Consider the following 19041-nt stretch of genomic DNA (forward strand, 5'->3'; position numbering starts at 1 on the left):
ATACATGTGTTGTATGTACATATATGGGTACTCATTTCCAAGTTAAAAAACTATAAGTTACATTTTAAAGAAATGTCCATAGTCCTTTGTTTTAAAACAACCTCTTTTTTTAGCAGCAATGTCACGCCCACCTTCCATGAAGCACGGTGTCAGTTGGAGTAGCTTCCACTTACTGTTCGATATAACACAAAGCCACATGTAGCACTGCCAAAGCCCCGGTGTGAGTGATCACTGTTACGGTTTCTTCAGGCAATTCCTTGTTGTACATACAATAAAAGTTAGCTAATGTTCTAGAATGTGTACCATATTTTTACTTAGGTGCACTGTATTTTAATGACCACTGTTGCTGAGTAGGCTCAACAGTAGGGGTAACAATAAGGATGGTACGTACTGTACAACTGATTGTCAAGCTGTCACAATTAGTGAAGGGTTGACAAAGAAAGAGCAAGCACTCTCCTCAAAACATAATGTTACCTGTCCATCTGTAGTAGAAATGCATTAGAAATCTGAGCCCAAGGTTATTTCTGTGCATTATGAACAAAAACATTCAGTGGGACAGTTTTACCTGTGTTGTATGTGGAAAATTGAAAGAAAGTTCAAAATGCAGCACATTCGAAAGTGTGTAAAACGTACATGCGGATAATGTACAAAAATAGGTTATACTCTAGTTCTACGTAAAATTTTAATTTTCTTAAGGCCAACTCAAATTGCACGGAACCTTGAAATACCGAGGCTTGAATTTCTGGGGCTCTACTGTATCAGCATAAACATAAACACCACTTCTGCCTGACATATATTTTCATTTTTTCTTAGTTTTTGTAAATTATATATGTGGACAAACATGTATAATTTTGCATTTACCTTACTATTAGCATATTAGACTCAAACACAGCATAGGTCTTAATGCTCTAAATTCTTCTTAGCATTTCTGCCACTGACATCTTGGGTTGTCGGGTGTTCTGCCGGATATCAGCGTCGTACTTGCACGATATTTCGGTCACGTAGCTCGTAACCTTCATCAGGTGCGACCTGAGACTGCTCCTCGAGTGGACCTGGTCCAGTATTTATGCCTATGGCCTTCCCTCTCCACCAACGGATGCAGGCGCTTCCTCTGTGGTCCGCGCCCATTCCCTGCGACCTGCTGGGGCGTTGCTGCTCTGTTTTCCGTCCGTTGCGGTTCTAAGTGTTTTTTCTGCGGTCCGCGCCCACCAAACCCGCTCCTGGGGATTTCATCTTCGGTCTGGGGTACCAAGCGTTCCCCCTGCGGTCCGCGCCCCTCACCACGACCTGTTGGAGCATTGCCGCTCCGTTTTTCGTCCGCTGCGGCTCTGGATGTTCCCTCAGCGGTCCGCGCCCACCAGTCCCACTTCTGGGTGTTCCATCCTCGGTCTGGTGCGCCTGCCAGTCCGTCAGGGGCTCGTTTTCCATTTCCATGTCTCTGGTTCTTCTGTTTGTGTGGTGTTGCAGCTGGCCCCGTTGCTCCTTTAACAATTCCAGAGCCGGATCCCAGGCTCCGAGGATGATTCATTGCCCGAGAAGGTCAAGGTGACGGTCTACCGGTGTGATGTAAAGCCCTATATCCCTCCCCTGATGTGGTGCTTTAAGTGGAGGAAGTTCGGCAATATGTCTACTCACTGTACTTCCAGCGTCACATGCCGAGATTGTGAATGCCCATCACATCCCAATACTCCATGTTCCCCGCCTCCCATCTGTGTCAACTGTGGAGAGCACCATTCGCCTTGCTCACCTGACTGCAGGATTCTCCAGAAAGAAAGGAAAATCATGGAATACAAGACCCTGGACAGACTGACCTACACTGAGGCTAAGAGAAAATTTGAACGCCTGCATCCTGTGCGTATGACATCATCTTACGCTGCCACTACAACAGTTGTGGCACCATCAGTTCCGCCAACCTAGGTCACCTCTCAAAGCTGGAAGACTACTTGATGGTGGGGGGCATTTCCCTCCCTGTTGCTCCTGCACCACCTCCTTCAGGAGCAACCCCTCCCCCCCCCCCCCCCAACCATCGATGACATCCGTCTTCTTGCTAGGAAGGGGTCCCTTGGGTCACTCCCTTCCCAGGTTTCTTCTAGTGGGAAAGACAACACCCGCCAGTGGCTGAAGAACCCAAAAGCAGCTGGTCGTACGGCTTCATGCTCATCCTCAGTCCCGGGGACTGAGCCAGTGAAGTCCTCCCAGCCAGGGAAACCCAAGGAGCAGCGAGAGAAATCCAAAAAGGAAACCCTTAAGACCAAGGAAATTGCGGTGGCACCCACACCACTGCTACCTACAAGCTCTGCGGCTGAGGATGGGGTGGAGATTTTGGTGTCCGCTGAGGAACTAGATCTCGCCAGACCCTCAGACACAATGGATACGGACTGCTCGGGCAATAAATCGATGGCAGCAGGTGACTCTCAAGTGTAAACTGCCTCATTGAATGTTCCGCGCCTTCCCAGTCTCACGATGACGTCATCCTCCAGTGGAATTGCGACGGTTTTTTCCACAGCTTGGGTGAGCTACGGCAGCTGTTAAGCTTTACACCTGCTCTCTGCATTGCCCGCCAGGAAACCTGGTTCCCAGCAGTGCAGGCCCTGCCCTCCGTAGCTGTAAGGGATATTACAGGAACTGTAGCGACTATAACCGAGTGTCAGGTGGAGTTTGCATTTATGTCCTAAACTCGGTCTGTAGTGAACATGGTCTGTAGTGAACACGTGCCCCTTCAAACCCCTCTTGAAGCTGTACGGGCAGAATAAGGATGACGCATGACATAATTGTCTGCAATGTATATCTTCCTCCACATGCCACAGTACCCCTGAATGTATTAGCTGCACTGATTGATCAACTCCCTAAACCTTTCCTACTTCAGGGAGATTTTAATGCCCATAACCCCTTGTGGGGTGGTACCACGCTTACTGGCCGATCCAGAGATGTCGAAACTTTACTGATGGAATTCGACCTCTAAATACTGGGGCTGCCACACATTTCAGTGCAGCTCACGGTAGTTACTCGGCCATTGATTTATCAGTTTGCAGCCCTGGACTTCTCCCATCGATCCACTGGAGAGCACATGACGACTTGTGTGTTAGTGACCACTTCCCCATCTTCCTGTCACTGCCCCAGCGTCAGGCACACGGATGCCTGCCCAGATGGGCTTTGAACAGGGTGGACTGGGGAACTTTCACCTCTGCAGTCACCGTTGAATTTCCTCCACACGGTAATTTCGATGTGATGGTTGAGCAGGTGACTAGCACAATTGTTTCTGCAGCAGAAAATACAATCCCTCACTCTTTAGGGTGCCCGTGGCGTAAGGCAGTCCATTGGTGGTCCCTGGAAGTTGCTGAATCAATTAAGGAGCATCGGCAAGCTGTAGAGCGGTATAAGCAGCACCCTCCCCTGGAGCACATCATAGCCTTTAAACGGCTCCATGCCCGTGTTCGCTACCTTATGAAACAAATGGAAGAGGGAGTGTTGGGAGAGATACGTCTCCACCATTGTGTGCCATACATCACCTTTCCAAGTCTGGGCAAAGATCAAACGTCTTTTTGGGTACCAGGCCCCAACAGCTTCCCCGGTGTTACCATAAATGGCGAGTTATGTACTGATGCAAACGCGATTGCCAAGCACTTTGCTCGAGCCTCTGCATTGGAGAATTACCTCCCAGCCTTTCGCACTCTCAAACGGAGGCTGGAAGGGAAAGTCCTCTCATTCACTACACGCTGCAATGAATCCTATAACACCCCATTTACAGTGGGAGCTCCTCAGTGCCCTTGCACATTGCCCCGACATAGCTCATGGGCCAGATTGGATCCACAGTCAGATGATTAAACATCTCTCATCTGACTACAAGCGGCATCTCCTTGTCATGTTGAAATACGGCTAAAACACAAGTTGAAAATACGGCTAACTGTTATCCCGGCTGACGCCCACAATTGAAATGCGGCAATGACACAAGTTGAAAATATGATCACTATTTTTTCTTATTTACTTAAATTTGCCATATTTCGTGACAGTACCTTTTCCATTAAACGTTTATACGGCGATATAGTCTTGGCTTCAGTTGTCTGAGAATGATTCCACAATGCATCTTTGTTGGTTGCAGAATTGACGTGGTTCAACATGTTTCTCTCATTTTGGTGTTTCAAATACAGTTTCTTCAAATGTAGTTTCTTCTTTTTTTTTTAGTTAATACAAAAATAATAGTAACATACTTGAAAATTATTTTTTGACGGCGACCTTCACATTATTCTTCCGACAACACCATGGTCAACACACACCAACCGTTAGCTGCCGACTTACTATAGTCAAAGATGACTCCAACGTCAAAGATGTTTTACACCACACACAATCTTCCAGTTGTAATCAGTCTCTTTGCTATTCTTCGATACATTTTCTAATAGTAATCAATATGCTTTTACTCTCAAAAACAGAAGTAAATTAACATATAATAAGACAAATTATAATAAATCCTGACAAAAATATAAGAAAACATTTAAATTCGGTATCAACAAATACGGTAAAAAAAATAACGTCTCCCAGATCCATTACAACTGCTCCCCAGGGCTTTTGTTGTTATGGACATATACAACAAAATCCCGACCACACTCAGTAATGGATCTGTATTACACAATTAGTACATTAATGATGCAGTCTGACAACCTGTACCAAATTTGGACTCTTTGAATCTGTGGACTTGTTACTGGGTGTTGTTGCAATGATACTTCCCCATCAATCTCATACACAAAAATTCAAGTAAAGAAATTATTTGACATGACAAATATACATGGTATAAAACATACATGAGAAATATTCTAACATACAGCATACAGATTGAAAATAATAGAAAGGCAAAACTCATTTCCTAGATTAAGATTAAAAATTTTTTTTTTTATAAATATTAATGTTAGTTTCATTATTCTTACATATTGTACAGTAAAAATGATACTGGACATATATAGTGTAATGTGTTTTTCTCTATATTTGCCTTTTATATATATATATATATATATATATATATATATATATATATATATATATATATATATATATATATATATATGAATATATATATATATAATAGAAGGAAACATTCCACGAAGGAAAAATATATTTAAAAACAAAGATGATGTGACTTACCAAATGAAAGTGCTGGCAGGTCGACAGACACACAAACAAACACAAACATACACACAAAATCCAAGCTTTCGCAACCAACGGTTGCCTCATCAGGAAAGAGGGAAGGAGAAGGAAAGACAAAAGGATATGGGTTTTAAGGGAGAGGGTAAGGAGTCATTCCAATCCCGGGAGCGGAAAGACTTACCTTAGGGGGAAAAAAGGACAGGTATACACTCGCACACACACACATATCCATCCACACATACACAGACACAAGCAGACACTTGTAAAGGCAAAGAGTTTGGCCTTTTTAAATCTGGGAGTGGGGCTGAAGGTGAGGCCTTTGGATAGGACAGAGGTTTCGGATTGGGAGAGAGGTTTGGAGGAAAGGTTAACTACTGAATTAGGGTGTTGTGGTGCCAGATTGTGTTGATCGGAATTTTGAGGTTTTGGAGGGAGTGGAGCTGGAAGTGGGAGATTGAGTAGATGGGAGAGACTGGGTTTGTGTGCAATGAGAGGTGGTTGAGGTTTGCTGGAAAGGTTGTGAAGGGTGAGTGAGTTGCCTTTCCGGAGGTGGGAAACCAGGAGATTGGATAGTTTTTTGAGGTGAAGGGTGGCATGCTGTTCTAATTGGCGGTTGGCCTGTAGGAGGATGCTCTGAATAGCCGGTGTGGATGTGGGAGAGGAAAGATTGAGGACTTTTATTAAGGATAGGAGTTGACGGGTGTGTTCATTGGCTGAGTTGATGTGTAGGTGAAGGATTAGGTGGGTGAGGGCAATGGATTGTTCAGTTTGGAACTGGTATAGGGACTGATGGAAAGAAGGGTTGCAACCAGAGATGGGAACTTTAAGTGTGAGGCCTTTGGGGGTTATGCCAAATGTCAGACAAGCCTGAGAAAATAAAATATGTGAGCGTAATCTGGCTAGGGTGAAGGCATGCTTGCGGAGGGAATGTAAATAAAACTTAATGGGGTCGTTGTGGGGGTGTTGTGAGGGTGACATGGTATTAGAAGGTGGAAAGTTTAACATGAGGTTGAAATGAAAAAGAAAGATAGAAATATATGGGGAGAGATAAAGGTGAACTAGAAAGCAATTGGAGATCTGGTATGAAAAAAAGGCGAAAAAGTGTTGGTTAAGTTGATCTTGTATTGAACTTGGGTTGGTAGACAGCGATGTGTAAAAAGGTTAGGTGGTTGTGTTGCCGCTAAATCACGTTAAAGGACGGAGAAATTCGGGAAAATTTCGAGAAAATTTCGAAAAAACGTATTAAAGGAGTGGTGTTGTGGTGAAAGATTACGAAAATGGGGCTAACAATTGTAGAAAAAATGACGTTAAAACCTGTGGGGAGCGGCTAAAATGACGTTAAAGGACGGAGAAATTCGAGAAAATTTCGAAAAAACGTATTAAAGGAGTGGTGTTGTGGTGAAAGATTACGAAAATGGGGCTAACAATTGTAGAAAAAATGACGTTAAAACCTGTGGGGAGCGGCTAAAATGATCAGTGATGTGCGAAAAACGGAAGTGGAAATAAAGTTAAAAGTTATTAGAAGTAGCCGAAATGGTTGTTAAATACGTGAAAGCAGCTGTTATTGAACTAGAAACGGTGGATTTTATAGCAGCGGTAGTGTTGAAAGCGGAAAATAAAATCTTTTGGTTATGGTTGGGAAGTGGGTTACGTATTGTTGAGCATATATATGGCGGGATAAAATTGTATAGTAGATTACGGTAAAAGGGGGGTGAATACAAAGTGAGACTACTAGTAAAAACAGAAAGAGAAAATAAAGAGAAAAAAGAGAAATAAGACGACAGGAAAGATTTCGAAATGCAAAGGCGACAATAACAAACGTAATTGTTGGGTTCAAATTAATGATATGTTTATAATAGAAGGAAACATTCCACGAAGGAAAAATATATTTAAAAACAAAGATGATGTGACTTACCAAATGAAAGTGCTGGCAGGTCGACAGACACACAAACAAACACAAACATACACACAAAATCCAAGCTTTCGCAACCAACGGTTGCCTCGTCAGGAAAGAGGGAAGGAGAAGGAAAGACAAAAGGATATGGGTTTTAAGGGAGAGGGTAAGGAGTCATTCCAATCCCGGGAGCGGAAAGACTTACCTTAGGGGGAAAAAAGGACAGGTATACACTCGCACACACACACATATCCATCCACACATACACAGACACAAGCAGACACTTGTAAAGGCAAAGAGTTTGGCCTTTACAAGTGTCTGCTTGTGTCTGTGTATGTGTGGATGGATATGTGTGTGTGTGCGAGTGTATACCTGTCCTTTTTTCCCCCTAAGGTAAGTCTTTCCGCTCCCGGGATTGGAATGACTCCTTACCCTCTCCCTTAAAACCCATATCCTTTTGTCTTTCCTTCTCCTTCCCTCTTTCCTGACGAGGCAACCGTTGGTTGCGAAAGCTTGGATTTTGTGTGTATGTTTGTGTTTGTTTGTGTGTCTGTCGACCTGCCAGCACTTTCATTTGGTAAGTCACATCATCTTTGTTTTTAAATATATATATATATATATATATATATATTTAACTTCTGATTTTTTTTATATTTTTTTTTATTAGTCATGTTTTTTTGTTTTTTTGTATATTTTTTTTTTGCTTATGATTTTCTTTTTAATTTTTTTTACTCATGTTTTTTTTTATTTTGTATTTATTTATTTTTTTTTTTTTCATATGATTTTCTTCTTTTAGTACAGCTAAAGATACATCAGTACTATCTAATTTTTTTTTTTTGCAATCATTTATGTACACTTGCCTCTCTACTACAATATTACTACAAATCACATTCTTGTGAAGAGTACTTTTGCTCCCCACAACATCAGTATAAACAACAATAAACTGCTCATATATCATGAGGCTTTATCTAAAATTGGTTTTGAAACTTATACCTTTGCATGCATGTCCTCACATGCATGCCTTCACCCACAGGGAAGACTTAGCTTCCAAAAATTAGAAAAATTCAGAAATGCTCACTATGGAGACTTTTTTTTTTTGTAATAAAGTAAAAATAAATCTTTCTCTCATTTTTTGTTACAACAGTGTTTTTTCATCAGTTTCAATTAACATGTGACTTCAAATTATTACTTTATACATGCAAATATACATACTTGGTTGTACAGGCAGTTTTGTTCTAACAAGCGTATTCCAGTGGAGGACTTTTGTTTTAGATGATAATAGGTTATTTAAATTTTGAAATTACGGTTTCTGTTTATACAGTTTTACTCCACCATCTTTTTTCGAAACTACTACTAGAGGATTATTATATGTACTGATACTCCTTTCTATTATATTACATCCTTCCATCTTTTTCAACTCTTTCTCAACAGCAGGTCTTTTTGATATTGCAATACTGTATGGTTTTATGAAAAATGGTTCATGAGATTTTACCTGAAGCTCACACTGATAACCCTTTACCCTACCAGGTATGTCACTGAAAACATCACTGTATTCCCACAGCAGATTTTCTAACTGTTGTTTTTGCTCCCCAGATAAATTTTGTGTTTCTGAAATTTTCAAATTTACTAAATTCCCAAATTCAACTTCATCAGTATCAAATCTATGAGTTTCAATATTCTCCAATCTATTTTCTTTTAGTAAATTGATACTGTCAAAATTTCCATTACTCTGATCACCAAGTGTGTTCACAAAATTTGTCTGAATGTATTCCCTTTCACTAGTTTCTATCAAAAGTTTTCTTCCAACCCAATCAAATGCTGTATTTACTTTTACTATCCAATTCATACCCAAAAGAAAATCCTCATTAAATTCCTGAATTACAAAACATCCATGTGTGAACAACTTGCCTTCAATTAAAAATGTCACTAAAGCCTGGCTTTTTACCAATTTACTGCTCTTCCCAGTAGCACCTTTTATCTTTACCCCAACAACTGGCATTTCAACAAAATCTTTCCCCACCTTCAATTTCTTGCTTAACCTTTCAGATATTCCCGAGATCTCACTTCCTGTATCAATTAAACATTTACCAATCCATGACCCAATTTGAACTTTTATATAAGGACTGCAAAATTGATCACTTTTCTCAGAACCTGTATCCTCATGTAACAAATCACTTTCAATTTCCCCAAACCTATACTTATCAGAATCATATGGTATATCATTACATGTATTATTTGTCACAGTTATAAAATTTGCACAAGACACAAAATTGTCATGAGTACACTCTATTATCTCAAATAGCCAAGAATTTTCATCCAAATCACATTGTATACTATTGAAGTACTTATCCTTCAGCTTTTCAAAAATAAAATATCTCATCTTTTTCCACCACTCAGGACATACAGTTTCACATACATTAATAAGCATCTTTCTAAAGTTCTTGTCAAAAGAAATAGTTTCACTGTTCAGCCATATATTCATAAGAAATGTGTGTGTGTGTCATTAGTATCTGTAAAAGTTTCACTTAGGCTAGAAGTTATACATGTGTCATCGTTATTTGTGTAATCAGATTCTTTACCAACAACATCAAAATTCACACTTTCACATACATCCATCTTGTGAGCTTTATTCATCCTGGTAACATCCCTGGGAATTTCTATAATATTCTCACTATTTAATCCATTTTCAACCATGTGTATACCCAACTCCCTATTTAAACTAATGAAATACCTTTCCTCAACATCATCATCAATACCATTACCATCATTATCAACTTTATCAACAACATCATTATCATTATACATATTAAAGTCATACACATCCAAATTATCCCCCAAAATATTATTTCCCCTTTCTAAAGGTACCAGATCCCTTTCACCAATATTTTCATTCTCACAGCACGCATTCTCTCTTTCATTCACACACATCTCTGAACTACTACAAATTACATCATCTGACAAAGTGTTGTTCTTTTCTGTCCAAGTGTAAAACTCTGTTAAATTAAATGGATCACAATTACTTTTATCTACTGTATGTTCTTGTGTACTGAAAATTTTATTTTTATCAAAATCTTGAAATTTCTTCAATAAGTAACAACTAATGACCTCATGTGATAGCTTAGGTTTGGAACTGTCATGTTTGGGTTTATGATACTCACATCCATTGGTCCTTTCATCATGCTCACCTTCTGCCTCAACCTTGCGGACCTTCAAGGGGGCGTCTACTCGTTTTTTGTTTCCTGAATTACAACTTGTTCCTGTTTGAACTGCTGATTGTGGTTCTGCCAATGCCTCTGATCCACATTTCTGTTCCCATTCCTATGCCAAACATTACCTGATTGTCGGTAGTTTCTATTGTACTGATCTCTATCAAAATTTCTGTGATTTTGATCCCTAAAGTGTTCTCTACTTTGTTGATTATTACCGCGAAAATCATGTTCTTGTTTTGGATAAAAATTATGGTCCTTCTTCTGAAAATTGTTATATCCCCCTGAATTTTGACTAACACCATGATAATTGTTTTGTTCCCTTTTTTGAAAGTTATCATTTCCCCAATTTTGACCGTTACCTTTCTGAGTAAACCCACTGTGTGTTGTTGTTGTTACCCTATCCAACTTTTCAATATAATTGAGAAACTGCTCTACATTACTATCAGGACAATGAACTAAACTCAACTGCATTGCTGATGGCAATCTTCTCTTTAAGGTATCAATTTTGATCAAGTCATCCAAAGGTTTTGTTAAATGAATAAGTTTTTGAAGTTCACTTTTGCAAAATTGTTTCATGCTCCCATCTGATTCTCTATAGTTTCGCCCATTCAAAAATTCACTTTTGATTCTAGTTTGTTTAAGATCATCCCAAAAATTTTCCAGAAATTTTGATTCAAATTCTGAAAATGTCATCCCCATAGTTACAATCTGGTTTGCCCAAGTCAAAGCTTCCCCTTCCAAGAATTTTTTCACAAATTTAATTTTTATTTCATCTGGTGAGTGAGGTAAAAAACAATCTTTACAATACTGCATAAAATCAACGGGATGTAAGGGTCCATCTACCGAAAAGTGCTTCACTGGAATATTAGATACAAGATTACATGTGTTGAAATTGTAATTTTTGCTTTGAAATTCAATGTTAAAACTTTCAATTTTTTCGCTAAGTTCTTTGACAGATTTTTTGTTTTCTAAATCATTGCATTCTACTTTTTCTTCTAGAGTAACCAAACGATTGTCAGTTTTTTGTTCTACATTTTTTACTAAAACTTTTGTATTCTGATCCAAATTTTTAATTTCCCCTTTAATGTCATTAAAATCAATTAAATTTATTTCCCTATCTGCCAGTAACTCATTTTTTACAGTATTAATTTCACCGCTCAATTTAGCATCAATTTCATCTACTTTTGCTTCCACAGATTCAATTTTTTCCTCAGCATTGCCAACTCTATTCGAAAGATCACCCACTTGGGTATTGACTACTTGGACTTGCAACAAAATGTTATCAATTTTTTCATCCCAGTAAGTCTTATTGTCGTCAAGTGTTTGTTTAATTTCTTTCGTGAAATTTACAAGAAAACTTTTTAAATCAAACTTATCGGTTCTTTCTCTTTCATTTGACCTGTCCTGATGTTCGAAGTCTATTAAATTACTACTTTCTACTTTAGGCACAATACTCTCGAAAATCTCATAAGTCATTGTGAAGAACAAAAATTTATACACAACAATACAGAACAAGATAAAAAGATTGTTTTAACAAAATACGATGGTTTCGTGACTTATCTGGAACACTCTTCTACTGTTGCAAAACCACGTTTTCCATCTATGTGATTGTTGACCAAAATTCTTGAAATTACTTCTTCTGTCGAAAATTATATTTTTCGCCGAAACATTTCTTCTCCAAAACTTTTACTTCCCGATGAACACAAACACTGTAACACACATTCTGAAGAAACTGGTATTAACACACAAAAATTTTCTTCCTCGTAGCACTGTTGAAAATCTCGTGAACACGATATCCCGGCTGCTGAGCCCCCAGTTGAAATAAGGCAAATGTTTTCCCGGCTGAGACACAAATTGAAATGCGGCAATGACACAAGTTGAAAATATGATCACTATTTTTTCTTATTTACTTAAATTTGCCATATTTCGTGACAGTACCTTTTCCATTAAACGTTTATACGGCGATATAGTCTTGGCTTCAGTTGTCTGAGAATGATTCCACAATGCATCTTTGTTGGTTGCAGAATTGACGTGGTTCAACATGTTTCTCTCATTTTGGTGTTTCAAATACAGTTTCTTCAAATGTAGTTTCTTCTTTTTTTTTTTTAGTTAATACAAAAATAATAGTAACATACTTGAAAATTATTTTTCGACGGCGACCTTCACATTATTCTTCCGACAACACCATGGTCAACACACACCAACCGTTAGCTGCCGACTTACTATAGTCAAAGATGACTCCAACGTCAAAGATGTTTTACACCACACACAATCTTCCAGTTGTAATCAGTCTCTTTGCTATTCTTCGATACATTTTCTAATAGTAATCAATATGCTTTTACTCTCAAAAACAGAAGTAAATTAACATATAATAAGACAAATTATAATAAATCCTGACAAAAATATAAGAAAACATTTAAATTCGGTATCAACAAATACGGTAAAAAAAAATAACGTCTCCCAGATCCATTACAATGTTCAACCGTATCTGGTGTGATGATGTCTTTCCATTGCAGTGGTGGGAGAGCACCATCATTCTGGTGAACAAACCCGATAAAAACTGCTTGATGTGGATAGCTATCGGCCCATCAGCCTCACCGACGTTGCTTGTAAGCTGCTGGAATGTATGGTGTGTCCTGGGTTGGGTGCTGGAGTCACGTGGCTTGCTGGCTCCATGTCAGGGCGGCTTCCGCCAGGGTCGCTCTGCCACTGATAATCTTGCGTCGGTTGAGTCTGCCATCCGAACAGCCTTTTCCAGATGGCAGCACCTGATTGCTGTCTTTTTTGACTTACATAAAGCATACTATGTGACTTGGCTACGTCATATCCTTTCCACATTGTATGAGTGGAGTGTCTGCAGACCACTCCCGATTTTTATCCAAAACTTGCTGTAGCTCTGTACTTTCCGTGTCCAAGTTGGTGTGACTCCCATGGTTCCATCCGTATCCAGGAGACTGGAGTCCTGCACGGCTCTGTATTGAGTATCTCTCTATTTTTAGTGGCCATTATCGGTCTAGCAACGGCTGTCGGGCCCTCCGTCTCACCTTCTCTGTATGCAGATGACTTCTGCATTTGGTACTGCTGCTCCAGTACTGTTGTTGCTGAGCGGCACCTCCATGGAGCCATCCACAAGGAGCAGTCGTGGGCTCTAGCCCACAGCTTCCAGTTTTCAGCGGCAAAGTCGCGTGTCATGTACTTTTGTCGGCATCGTACCGTTCATCCTGAACCCCCAATGACGATCCGCTCACTGTAGTGGAGACATATCAATTCGTAGGACTGGTTTTCGATGCTCGATTGACTTGGCTCCCTCATCTTCGTCAGCTTAAGCAGAAGAGCTGAAAGCACCTCAATGCCCTCCGTTGCCTGAGCAACACCAATTGTGGTGCAGATCGCTGTATGCTGCTGCAGCTTTACAGAGCCCTTGTCTAATCCCGAATTGACTATGGAAGTGTGGTTTATGGTTCGGCAGCGCCTTCAGCATTGCATTTACTCGACCCTGTGCACCACTGTGGGGTTCGATTTGCAACAGCTTTTAGGACGAGTCCGGTGACCAGTGTACTGGTGGAGGCTGGTGTCCCTCCACTGCAGATCAGACGTGCGCAGCTGCTCGCCAGTTACACAGCACACATTCATAGCTCCCCTGAGCATCCGAATTACTGTCTCCTTTTTCTGCCTGTGGCAGCCCATCTCCCACGTCGGCGGCCCAGATCGGGGCTAACAATTGCGGTTCGTGTGTGGTCCCTTCTCTCCGAACTTTACCACCTTTACTTGCGGTCCATTCACGTACGCCTCCATGGTGTATGCCTTGGCCGCAGCTTTGTCTGGACTTTGCATGGCCGTAAGGACTCGGTTAACGCCGCTGCTCTCCGCTGTCACTTCCTCTCAATTCTTGACGTGTTCTGGGGCTCTGAAGTGGTTTACACTGATGGCTCAATGCCTGATGGTCACATTGGCTTTGCATATGTTCATGGAGGACATGTTGAGCAGCACTCCTTGCCAGTTGGCTGCAGTGTTTTCACTGCAGAGCTAGCGGCCATATCTCGTGCTCTTGAGTACATCCGATCATGCCCTGGCGAGTCATTTCTCCTGTGTACTGACTCATTGAGCAACCTACAAGCTATCGACCAGTGCTACCCTTGCCTGGTAGCGTCCATTCAGGAGTCCATCTATGCCCTGGAACAGTCCTACCATTTGGTGGTGTTTGTATGGACCCCAGGACATGTCGGAATCCCCAGCAATGAACTTGCCGACAGGCTGGCGAAACAGGCGACGCGGAAACTGCTTCTGGAGATGGGCATCTCCGAAGCTGACCTGCATATTGTCTTACACCGCAGGGTTTTCCGTCTTTGGGAGACAGAATGGCATAACAGCACACTCAACAAACTGCGTGTCATTAAGGAGACTAGGAATGTGTGGAAGTCTTCCATGCAGGCCTCTCGCAGGGAATCAGTTGTCCTTCTGCCGGCTCTGCATTGGCCATACGTGGCTAATGCATGGTTACCTACTCCATCGCGAGGACCCACCTCAGTGTCACTGTGGCTCCCAAATGACGGTCGTCCACCTCTTGCTGGAGTGCCCACTTTTAGCCGCTCTGCGGCAGACTTTTAACTTTCCCAGCACCCTGCCTTCGGTGTTGGGCAACAATGCTTCCACAGCAGCTTTAGTTTTACATTTTATCCATGAGAGTGGGTTTTATACTTCTATGTATGTTTTAGCACATGTCCTTTGTCCCTCCGTGGCCTCCACCCTAGTGCTTTTAGGGTGGAGGTTGTAATGGTCGCCTGGTCGTAGATATTGCTAATTGCTATAATCGCACTATTTCACTCCCATTTACGGAGCTTGTTAGCACTTGATGTTAGGTTGGCGCCATTAAAATGCATTGTAGTAATCACTGCTGCTTGCTGGATCGCTGCTGTGTCTCGGTGTTGATGCTGGCTCTAAATCTGGTTGTCTAGGGTTAAAAACATGAGGTCCCGTGTTTTTTATGTGCTTTTGATGATAAAGAATGAACGAAACCAACAAATATGTAAACTTCAAATATTTATTTCTCTGGTGGCCATCTTAATTCCACTGTCCACCAAAGACTATGACACAACACAACTTCCTTTACATGTTCTTTGCATTGTTTATCCACCTCAAACAATAACACACTAACACACTGTACCAAAGTGACATTCCGACTGCCTCTCGACCCTTCTTGCTGCTCGTATTTATAACATTGTCAAAGAACTACTAAAAAGAGATATAGTTTACAAGTCACATGTACATCTGTTATCATAATTTGTGCAGAAAAGTTATTAATTTGCATCGAGTGACATAATTTAACATGTTATTAAAATGACAGACAGATTTGTTGACTTGACAGAATAATTCTTTGTTACAAAAAGTCCGTTTTCTAGAAGTTTGTCAATTGACTTCTCTAATTTGCATAAATAAGTAATTAACATGAATTATTAAGAAATACATTGGTTTTCGTCTAAAACAGGATTGATTTCGTGAATACTAAGTGAAACCGCTCCTAGTGAACAAATAGGTTTCACTGGGTGATTTTTATTTAAGGAGATCCAAAATACCTAAGTTGTACACTATTTTTCGTACTTCATATTAATTATTTAAGACGAATTCAGTGTTTTTACATGATGACATTTGCTGTATCAGTGATCAAGTGATATTAACTTTTGTGTGGGTTAGTTATTCAGTATAATTTAATGGGTTGACTGTTTATGGAGACATGTTACGCAATCATTGTTAACATACACAATAACTTTTCTATAATCATAAATACTCGTTAAACTGGTTGAATTTGGAGGGTATCGCATACTTCGGTACAGTAAAACCTTTAATATGTTCCGTTACAATACCCCCCTCGGGTAATATCATTTACAGAACGTTAATGATATTAGCCGACTAGGACAAATGTGTCAAATTGTTAAAATTTGGAAATGTACTACTTTAATATTTTTGTTTTGTTTTACTATGCATAATGTGTATGTATACAAGGACCGTAACAACGTTTCAAAATGACTTTTTCTTGCAAATATTTTAGTTGTGTTGTTTCAAATGCACTTTGTGTTATGTCATTCAGTATGACAGCATAATAAAAATAATTAGTAATATATGAAAGTAAAAAATATGTTAATCTTTCCTCCCAGTGAGCCACATGGAAAATGATTAAAAACAGACACAAATATATCACATGCGATTTTAAGATATATCAAAAATATATGTAAATTATTTCAAAGTCAGTTCTCATTGAGTCACAGATTAATCAAGATAATAGAAGGAACATAAATATATTACATAGATGGACAGGTCATATGTCCATAGGGAAATATTGCAACTGTCTGCTCTTTTTGAGCCACATAAAAGAAATGAAAACAGCGAACATAAATATAAGTATGGACATGATATATAAACACAAACACTAGAGAAGTCACATGTATGAATATAATATGCACTTGAAAAAAAAAGGAAATATTTAAAAACTTGTCTCCCATTGAGACGCATAGTCAAGACAGTACAAGAACATATTAATACTAAAATTGGACACTTAAATTGGTCACAACATAACACAAATATCAAACTTGGTGAACATCTGATTAACTGTAGAAAATTGTACACAAATCTTATGCCTAAGAACACAATAGTCACAAAATGATGGGTCTTGCACAACAATTTTTTTCATTGTCTTTTATTTGGTGCAAGTATGTCCCATATTCAACAATACAAAAGGAAAGTAATAAATGTTTGTCACCTTCTTGCCCGTTGCAAGTAAAGAAGATGTCTCAAAATTTAATATTCAATAGTGACAATATAAATATAAAAACATTCTCTCAGAGATCTGGAACTTCTCCAGGGTCTGTAGGATGAGTGGTAGTTGCTATTAGACACACCCAGTAAAAAACTTTGCTGATAACATGCTTTATGGAAAATGGGTAAGTAACTGTATTCAAACAGGGAAATGTGCTTAACCATGTTTATATGGTTTCAATTCAGTGATGTTTCTTAATCCAAATAACCTTCTTGATCTGGGAAAGATAAGTCTATACGCATTAGGATGTGGGCTTTCTTTTATTTCAAATGGACAAATGTCAATGTTTACTTTAACATATGGACAACCTAGCTCAACATCTTTGTCTATTTCAGTATTTTCAAACAATAGATCATTTTCAATTTCTTTAGTTCCTTAGTCTAATCTCTCTTTCCTACACTTAGACACATCCCTCTCTGTTTGCAAAGCATTAACATTTAAACATAAACCTTTATTTTCATCTGTTCCTTTTAACACTGTGTTGTCACTTAACCAACTACTGTTTTCACCCCCTTTTTTATAAAGTCCACTATGGATTCTTGTCCACCATGTAGGATACAAGGTTGCACTTATACCTTTGCTGATTCTTTCCAAAAGGCATCTTTGTTTATACAGTTTCCATAGTTGTTCCACAAAACTTCTAAAAACTTTTCCCCTTTCTCTTGAAAACACACATTTACATTCCATTCCTTTATATTTTCTTTAATATTATTATTATTACCATTCTCATAGATTAGTGTTTCATAGTTCCCAATAGGCAATAGCTTGTCCTCAGATACACATTCCCTAGTCTGCATTTCAGTTACATTAACCTCATTATGACCCATGTTTGTCACACCACTTACCTTTACCTCATCATCACTTTTCAATTCTACAAATACTTTTATTTCTTCCTCCACACTCTCATCAACAACATCACTTGATTTAGGATCATTATTTAAATGTCCCTCTATTACTTCTTCCTCCTCCTCCACAACAACCCCATCTTCAGTTTCCCCCCTATGTATCTGAATCTCAGCAATTGAGTCTTTGGCTCCATTAAACACTTCGTCATCCCCCTTCTTATCAAATAAACCCCCCAAAATAGATTCTATTTGTGGTGTGTCTGACTTGATATTAACACCAGTATCTTTTTCAGCCCAACTATGGAACTCTGCAATACCTTCAACTTCTGCACTTTCACTAACTACCTGTGCTTGAACACTGTTTTTATTAACTGTATCACTCTTACTCATAGTATCCCAAAACCTTTTATTAAATTCTAATTTATTCATTCTAACAACATCAGTGTTTTCATGGTACTTACTCTTTACATTGTATCCTCTCCTTTTCCAGTTTCGGTTATGTGTTGTCCTATCATAATATTGTCTAGCCCCAAAACTACGGACATCTAGTGGGACTGTCCACCGTTTCCCGGCTGGTTCCCTCGGTCTGTCCGTTTGTAGTTGTCGTTTTGTTCACTAGTTTCAGCAAACCCCCTTCTATCTTGTTCTCTTCCCCAATACCTACTTCTATCATTCCTGTTATCTCTCCTCCATCCTCCCTCCTGTGTATTGTTTCTGAAATCATTTTCATATCTCCTATCTCCCCTATTTGGAGCATTATTTCCAGAATTTTCAAAGTCTCTCCTCCCATAATAATCTCTATTTACATTCCTGTGCCACCCCCCATACTGGTGGTTGCCAGAGCCAAAACTTTGGTTATTTTCTCTTTCCAAGGCCCTATCTAATCTATCTACAAATTTCAGGAACTCTTCCATTGAATTGTCTGGTCCATGGACCAATTCCCACTGCAGTCTCTCTGGTAACCTTCTTTTTAAAACATCAATTTGTGTCATAATATCAAAAGAGTTATTCAAGTGAGCAAGCTTTTTCAATTGATTTCTGCAAAATTTTTGCATTCCCCCTACTTTCCCTCTATACACTGGTCCATTTAGAAATTCTGACTTTAATCTGGCTTGTATGGATTGTGACCAAAATTTGCAAATAAAT

At 39.4% G+C, this 19041-nt stretch overlaps 1 protein-coding gene across 2 annotated transcripts in view; it reads left to right on the forward strand.

Moving 5' to 3' along the window:
• The window catches only part of LOC126101571 (protein argonaute-2-like), a 317714-nt gene that overhangs the window by 41908 nt on the left and 256765 nt on the right, over window positions 1-19041 (forward strand). The window lies entirely within an intron of this gene.

The sequence above is a fragment of the Schistocerca cancellata genome, chromosome 9 (genome assembly GCF_023864275.1).
Source record: "Schistocerca cancellata isolate TAMUIC-IGC-003103 chromosome 9, iqSchCanc2.1, whole genome shotgun sequence".
In the NCBI taxonomy this organism is placed as follows: Eukaryota; Metazoa; Arthropoda; class Insecta; order Orthoptera; family Acrididae; genus Schistocerca; species Schistocerca cancellata.